Raw genomic sequence first — 9,314 nt, 5'->3', positions numbered from 1 at the left:
TAGGGCCACACTTGATGGATAGGTGCTTGACAATGTCCCTTCAGGACAATATGGATATTGCACACATCCAAGCTCATGCTCAAAATTTAGAAGAAAGCTTGCAACAACAAAGAAGCGAGCATGATAGAGGGCATAGCAAGAGGGCTAGATCTTCGGGTCCGATGAATGAGTATAGAGGCGGGCACAGACAACAGTCTTCTAGACATTCGGGCTATTCCATGACTAGTGCGCCTCCCCGGTATTCAGGCCAGAGATTTGACAGATCTACTCATCCCGGGCCGAGTCAGAGCTTTTCGGGATCTCAGTTTAGAGGTGATTCGGGTCAGGCGAGGCCACCCGTGCCACGATGTTCCCAGTGTGGGAAGTTACATTGGGGTCCGTGTAGATTGGGCTCCGAGGGTTGCTATTCATGTGGTCGGCCAGGCCATATTATGCGAGATTGTCCCTCAGTTAGTGGCAGAGGTAGGACCCAGCCCTCAGGGTCAATAGCCGAATCTTCAGCATCTATATGCCCTATGCGGCCAGATTCACACGTGCCAGTCGGCCGTGGTAGAGTCAGGGGGAGAGCCCCTGGGCCCAATTGTCCTCAGCACCATATTTATGCTTTGGCTGGACGCTAAGATCTTGAGTCTTCTCCTGATGTTGTCACAGGTATATTATCAGTACTTTCTCATGATGAATATGCTTTGATAGATCCTGGCTCCACATTGTCATATGTTACTCCGTATATCGCGAGTCGGTTTAGAATCAACCCGGAGTCGATTAAACCTTTTGAGGTGTCTACACCCGTGGGTGAATCAGTAATAGCTAGTCGAGTATATAGAAATTGTGTAATTGTGATTTTTGATCGTCGTACTATGATTGACTTGCATGAGTTAAAAATGGTGGACTTTGATGTTATTATGGGCATGGATTGGTTGGCTTCTTGCTACGCCAATGTCGATTGTAGAATGAAAATGGTTCGCTTTCAATTTCCGGGAGAACCCGTTTTAGAATGGAAAAGAAACACGGCGTCACCAAAGGGTAGGTTTATTTCTTATCTAAAGGCAAGGAAAATGATTACAAAAGGTTGCATTTATCATCTAGTGCGAGTTCAAGATGTAGAAGTTGAGCCGCCGACTCTTCAGTCAGTTCCTGTAGTGAATGAATTTCCGGACGTATTCCCGGAAGGGCACCCAGGCCTTCCTCCCGAGCGGGAGATTGATTTTGCTATTGATGTGTTTCCGGATACTAAGCCTATATCTATTCCTCCTTATAGAATGGCTCATGAGAATTGAAAGAGTTGAAGGAGCAATTGAAAGACTTGCTTGAGAAAGGCTTTATTAGGCCTAGTTCATCCCCGTGGGGAGCACCTATGTTGTTTTTCCGAAAGAAAGATGGCTCTTTAAGAATGTGCATCGATTATCGACAATTGAATAAGGTGACGATTAAGAACAAATATCCTCTTCTGAGGATCGATGACTTATTTGATCAGTTACAAGGTGCCAAATGGTTTTCTAAGATAGATTTGAGATCTGGATATCATCAAGTAAGAGTTAGGGAGAAATATATCCCTAAGACCGCTTTCAGAACAAGATATGGCCATTTTGAGTTCCGGGTGATGTCATTTGGGCTAACTAATGCACCGGCGGTGTTTATGGATTTAATGAATGATGTGTTCAGGCCCTTTCTAGATTTGTTCGTGATTGTGTTCATCGATGATATCTTGGTGAATTCTAGATCTGAGGCAGAACATGCGGATCATTTGCGTACTGTCCTCAGAGTCCTTCAGACTCCAGAGTTATTTGTAAAATTCTCTAAGTGTGAGTTCTGGTTGAACTCGGTGACATTTCTTGGGCACATTGTTTCAGCCGATGGTATTCGGGTAGATAGCCAAAAGATCGAGGCCGTAAAGACTTGGCCAAGGCCTACAACTCCTACGGAGGTACGTAGCTTTCTGGGCTTAGCAGGTTATTACAGAAGATTTGTTGAAGGGTTTTCTTCTATTTCTGCACCACTTACAAAGCTGACTCAGAAATCAGCAAAGTTTCAATGGACAGATGCTTGTGAACGTAGTTTCCAAGAGCTAAAAGACAGATTGACTTCTGCCCCAGTTCTGACACTTCCAGAGGGATTGGAAGGCTATGTTGTGTATTGCGATGCTTCAGGCATCGGGCTAGGCTGTGTGTTGATGCAACATGGCAAGGTGATTGCATATGCTTCAAGGCAATTAAGAAAACATGAAAGGAATTATCCAACCCATGATCTTGAATTAGCCGCAGTGATTCATGCATTAAAGATATGGAGACATTATTTGTATGGTGTTCATGTAGACATTTACACAGATCACAAGAGCCTTCAGTATATCTTCAAGCCAAAAAAGTTGAATTTGCGGCAGCGACGATGGTTAGAATTGTTAAAAGATTATGATGTTGATATTCTATATCACCCCGGAAAGGCAAATGTTGTGGCTGACGCTCTTAGCCGCAGGTCTATGGGAAGTTTATGTGATGTACAATCAGAGAAAAGAGAAATGACCCGTGAGCTCCAGCAGCTAGCTAGCCTAGGAGTCCGAGTAGTGGACTCAGGTAGCAGGGGAACTACCATTCAGAATTCAGCAGTTTCGTCGCTAGTAGTAGAAGTGAAAGAGCGACAATACGAAGATCCCATGCTAGTGCAGTACAGAGATACACTCCCTCAGAAAGAGGAGTCATCATTTGAGATTACAGGAGACGGAGTTCTCCGATGTCGAGGCAGGCTATGTGTTCCTAATGTGGCAGGTTTGCGCCACCAAATATTGAGAGAAGCTCATTGTTCCCGTTATTCTATCCACCCCGGAGCAACAAAAATGTATAACGATCTTAAATCCATGTATTGGTGGAATGGGATGAAGAAAGATATAGCAGAATTTGTAGCTCAATGTCCCAATTGTCAACAAGTGAAAATAGAGCACCAAAAGCTGGGCGGATTGCTGCAAGCTATAAAAATTCCAACTTGGAAATGGGAAGTGATTAACATGGACTTTATTACAGGTTTACCTCGTTCTCGGCGTAAGTATGATTCCATATGGGTGATTGTGGATAGACTCACCAAGTCAGCTCATTTCTTGCTAGTCAGAACGACGTATGTAGCAGAAGATTATGCAAAGCTCTATGTTAAAGAGATAGTGCGACTTCATGGTGTTCCGGTATCTATTATCTCCTATAGAGGTACTCAGTTTACAGCTAATTTGGAAGTCCTTCCAAGAGGGTTTGGGGACTCATGTGAGCCTTAGCACGGCATTTCATCCCGGATCGATGGACAAGCTGAGCGTACCATTCAGACTCTTGAGGATATGTTACGAGCATGTATGATATATTTCGGTGGAAATTGGGATGATCATTTGCCACTCATTGAATTTGCTTATAATAATAGCTATCATTCCAGCATTCAAATGGCACCGTATGAAGCCTTATATGGGCAAAAGTGTAGATCCCCAATTGGGTGGTTTGAAACAGGAGAGGTTGAATTGATAGGGCTGGACTTGGTCTAACAAGCCATAGAGAAAGTCAAGCTCATACAGGATTGATTGTTAGCAGCCCAAAGTCGTCAAAAGTCCTATGCGGATAATCGTCGAAGGGACCTAGAGTTCCAAGTTAAAGATTGGGTATTCTTGAAAGTGTCGCCAATGAAAGGCGTTATGAGATTTGGCCGAAAGGGGAAGCTTAGTCCCCGGTATATTGGGCCTTATGAAATTGTGCGCAAAGTAGGCAAAGTGGCTTACGAATTAGATTTACCTCCTGATTTGGAGTCAGTCCATCCAGTGTTCCATGTCTCGATGCTACGTAAATGTGTTGGAGATCCTACTAGGATCGTCCCATTAAATGATCTTCAAGTGACAGAAAAGTTAGCTTATGATGAAAAACCTATTGCCATATTAGATAGTCAAGTACGGAGGCTTAGAAACAAAGAAGTGGCCTCAGTTAAAGTTTTGTGGAGAAATAATAATCGAGAAGAAATGACATGGGAAGAGGAAGAAAGCATGAAATCCAAATATCCGCACCTATTTCAGCCCCTAGAAGAGGGCCAAGATGAAACGTCAAGATCATAAGGTATGTATGCTTTTCTTTTTATGTATTTGGGTCATGTGTGGCCAAATTATATTGCTATATGTTGTAGCCCTGTGAGGCATTGATATTATGGGTTGTTGTGACAGGGCGGTAGTACCATATTATAGGGGAAACTCTGGCGAAATTTTTGTAGAATCCCCGAGTGCTTAACATTCGAGGACGAATGTTCCTAAGGGGGGGAGAATGTTACACCTCGGAAAATTTTCCGTTGATGCACAGTGAATAGCATAATGAGGAATATGAAGTATACAATGTTTCAATAAGTAAGAAATAGCAATTGATGATTCTAAATGAGATTTGAAAGACAATCGATGTTAAGATGAGAAAGTTGCCAAGAGAAGGCCATGTATACGATAAGTATAGGAAAGGATTCATGAGTAGTAAGTTGATTACAACTTAATGATGTGTTGGGGAAGAGTTATAACGCCCCTTAGATTGTTAATGAAGTGATAAACAAGTGCTAAGAAGGTTTCACAAGGATTGGAGATCAAACGAGACGACGGGATCGAACTTGGTGTGGCAGTGAGTTTCACGGCCAGTTCCACGGCCAACAGTGTGTTCCACGGACCATGGATGGGTCCCGTGGAACTGCCAGCAGAGAAGCCAACGGACTGGTCATGAACCACGACCAGTTTCACGGACCACACTGGGTTCCACGGGCCGTGGAATAGTCCGTGGAACACCCAACAGACTGAAATGTTTCAAGTCTTTAAATGAGTTTCCAACTTCATTATTTCATTCCCAACATCTATCTACTTCTCTATAAAAGCTCTAGGGCCTCATATGTGTTTCATGAACAAGAATCCAAAGGAAATCAAAGGTTGTTATCATCAAACCAAGTGAATCAAAGTAAGAGAAACCATTAAAGTTCATCAAAAGCAAGAAATTCAAGTGAAGGGAAATCTAGGGTTTTGCTCAAGAGAGGCATATGCCACCAAGGTTCAATCCTACACCACCTAAGGTAAGCTTTACGATGTTTCCATGTTGCTTAAAGTATTTGGAAGATGAAACACTTGGATTACAAAAGAATATAAGTAATGGGTCATGAATGTGTGAATAGTGGCACTTTTGAGTAAACGTTTGGAACGAGTTATGATTCTTGATGCTTTATGAATATAATAATGTTATAAATGATATTGAGAGTATGGAAATTGACATTGTATGTGAATCAACGTGTTGTCGAGTTATGATTATGAATATGGAAAATTGAAGTGTATTGTGAAGTAAGGGTAATGTAGATGACTAAAGGCTATTGCGATGATGTTGCGAATGTTGTTATTGATGTGTGGGAGTTGATATGTAATACGAGGAAAGTCGTATAAATAAAGGAGATCTTTGTCGATTTTCTCTAGAATTAGTCATGATGCTAAAGCTATCCATTATCTAATATGAGTATACACGATGAAGGTAGAACGTGAGCTTTGAAGAAGAACGCTCAAGTGATAGAATAGTTGCATGAAAGGTATGTAAGGCTAACCCTTCTTTCATAAGGCATGGTTCTTTGGCCAAATGTTCATCTTCTTATGAGTTCAAGATACTCTCTAATGATCCTAGCTCGAGAAGCTATTAAGCTAATGACGCTCAAATGATATGATTGTACTAAGTTCCTTATATGACAAGTAATGCTATAAGGATAGAAGGTAATGAATGACGATAGAAAAAGGGCTAAAGATAGACATGAGCTTATATGTATATGTATATGTGTATGAGTGCCCATGAGAGGCTATTGTGAACAGCGAGCTTACACGGCCGGGTAGAATATAACGAATATGTGTATATATACATAACGACGCGCGCACACCACTGCAGTTGGGTACGGATAACACTGAGCCTTTGTAGGTCCAGGTATGAACAACCCTGAGCCTTGGTAGGGCCAGGCACTGAGCCTTGGTAGGGCCGGGTACGTGAAACACCGAACCTTCGTTATCGGGTACGCTATATAAAAAGCAATATGTATGACATCTATATGAGTACCAATAAGCTATATGTATGACATCTATATGAGTACGGATAAGCTAAGTATATGACCTCTATATGAATACGATTATGCTATGTATATAACATCCATTAAAGTACGAATATGTTGAGACCATGTAAGTGCCAAGTAAGGGCTATGTATATGATACGGGTATGAGCATGAAAGTAGTTATGAATACGAATATGAAAATAGATACGAAAGGTAAATGAGCAAGATACGAATGTATGTACGCGAGTATGAAATAGAAATGGAACGTCCCTATGGAAAATAGGTAAGTGCTATGATAATGATGCTATTGTCTCCTATCTTACGTTATTTCATATGTTATCCATTATGCTTCCATATTGATATTGATCATGCTTTACATACTCAGTACATTCTTCGTACTGACGTCCTTTTGTTTGTGGGCGTTGCGTCGTGCCCGCAGTGGCCGGGGAGACGACTTGATCCATAGCCGTATTTTCTCGGGGACTACATAGCGAGCTCCATTTCATCGAGGCTGCATAGCTTTTGGTATAGATTCTTTTGTGTATATATTCATGGGCACGGCGGGGTCCTGTCCCACCCATATGTTATGATATGATGTACCCTTCTTAGAGGCTCGTAGACATTATGTATATGGTTAGATATGCTCGGCCTTGTCGGCCTATATTTTGGTATGTTGTATGATCGCCTCATCGGCGCATGTACATGTATATGAGCATAGAAGTTATCAATGATATAGATATGTTGTCGCTCAATGAGATTAGAATGATGAATGAAAAGTATGATATTATTACGTGGCTTATTTAGAATGTGATGTATAAGTATGTTAAGGGTGCCCGGGTGGGCTAGCACCGGGTGCTCGTCGCGGCTCTCAAGTTGGGTCGTGACAAAGATAGTCGTTTTGAAGTCAAACCAAATAATGAAGTTCGTAAGAGTTCTTAAAATCATCTAACTTTGCGGTAGTCCTGACTTATGCCACGTTTTCAGGTAGTTAGATGAGGAATTGGAGAAAACGCAAAACATGAAAGTTGTAGATCATTGAAATACCTTACTCTATCCATTAAAAGTGGAGCTCAAACGGAGTTCTGTGTAGGAGTTATGCCCATTTTATTGAATGTTGTTGAAAAAATTGAAAAACGTGAAATTTTGACCAAGTGTGAAAATGGACCTAGGAGCTCACTAAGATAACCTCAAAGCTAGATAGGGTCATGCTATAGACCACGCTCAGCGAGGTGTAGGGTCCCAAAATGAAATATTTCAGAAAAATTGGCTAAGCATAAAATGGACCTAGGAGCTTGCTGAGCTAAGCTCAAACCGAGAGAGGGTCATGCTATTGACCTCACCCAACAAGGTGTAAGGTCAAAAAATCGCCATCCTATAAATTCAACACTAAACTCAAAATTTCATTTATCCGACATTCCAACTTCATAGAAAACTCTTGAAGGATGACTTTTTGAGAGCAAACAACCCTATGTCTTCCCCAACACATCTAAGGTAAGTTATTGATCAATTCTTTTGATTTTTACCTTAATCTAATGAGTATTAGCACTATAAACCTCACCTATTCCATAGATTGTGAAAATTCGATTCAAGAACGGTGAAGGAGGAAAGTTGTTAGGAATTCGTTGTGAGGTAAGTTTACAAAATTTAAGTATAGTTATGGGTATTATTTTATGTTTATATATCGTCTATATCTTTGTTAGAATCCATGGGTGAATCGCATGAAAGCATGAACACGAAATTGGGTTAAAAACCCTAGTTTTAAAAAAGGGCGGGAATTCAAAAGAAAAGTGTAAAGTTCTAATCTTTCTCATCTAAATTGATTGTAGAGTGATTGTTGAACCTTGGAAAAAATTGTTTGCTAGATTTTAGCAAGAATTGAGGTATGTCTACCTTTTTTTAAAACATTTTGGATGTATGTCTATTTTGCGGAAACCATCTTTGAAGTACGTTTATATTGTGAAAGCATGATTAATGTTTGAGAATTCTACTTTGATTGTTCGCACTAGATAAAACCCTAGTTTGGTGGTTGTTCTTTGTTGAACTTGTTTTTGAAATAAAATATGACATTTGAAGAAGGTCATGCACGTGTAGGGTCAAGCCCGCATCAAACCTGATACGAATTATACTATCGTGACGAACATGTTTTGCCCTAATATGGATGATTAAACTTATTTCTCTGATGGTTAGAACTTTAAACATGTTTTTCTTAAATGGTTTTATTGAACTTGAATGAATGATTTTGGACATCAATTTCTAAATTTATTATGACTTGAAATACCTCTATTGTGAGAAGATGACTTGAGAATTGAATTTGGCTAAGGCATGATTGATGACACGGTCGATATGTCATGATATGTATTTGGTTGTGTTTGGGCCTTTATGGGTAAGATGTGCTAGTCCAGAGGATGATTAGTAGTTATAGATCCTAAAGTATCACTTTTGAGTATTGTTGTGTTGGTCTAGAAGACGATTGACCTCCGTAGGAAAATGGCCCTGGTGCATCTATTACTGTGTCAGTCCAGAGGACGATTGACCTCTGAGGCGTGTAGCCCGGTGCATCTATTGTTGTGCTAGTCTAGAGGATGATTAGCCTTCGTGGGATAATAGGCCCGGTGTATTGAATGATTGTTCGCTCGTGAGCAAGCATGTGTTTATCTTTTGGTTGCCTGTGCGTAGCTTGTGATGCTCGTAAGTTCATGATTAAAAGACTTAATGTGATAAAAGGTTTGACGGATTGAAATTTGTATATTTCTTGTCCATTTTGTTGTTCACAGAAAGTTCTACTAAGGTTGATAACGTTTGCTTTATCTCTTACTTTAAAACTATTTTACAACTATTGCTTCACAAGTTTTGTTGTAACTATCTTATTTTTGATTTATTAACTATTTCTCCTTAGACACTTATTGAGTACCCAGTACTCAGTCATACCATTGTTGTTTTTGATTGTATGTTAGGTAACGAAGAAGAGCAGGTTCATGATATGCGTGTGGAGTAGGAGAACTTGCTGCTTTCCAGACTTATTGGTGAGCCCACATGCTTGTTCATGGGACACCCCTCGATCTTAGTTTATTGCTTTTAGTTTCCGATCTGTGTCTCGAAGTTAGTCTACTCATTTATTTATCTTAAAAGCTGCATAGATAGTTGTCATAATTGTGGGTAAATTGTTGAAGGCTCGTATGATTTGTTGGGGGCATTTATCATGTTTATGACTAGTTATTTATATTAAACATCCACTGATTTTTTTTATTAGTATGGGTATG

Source organism: Lycium ferocissimum, chromosome 5, assembly GCF_029784015.1.
Source record: "Lycium ferocissimum isolate CSIRO_LF1 chromosome 5, AGI_CSIRO_Lferr_CH_V1, whole genome shotgun sequence".
NCBI classification, from domain to species: domain Eukaryota; kingdom Viridiplantae; phylum Streptophyta; class Magnoliopsida; order Solanales; family Solanaceae; genus Lycium; species Lycium ferocissimum.
Note: the sequence above shows the minus strand (reverse complement) of the source record.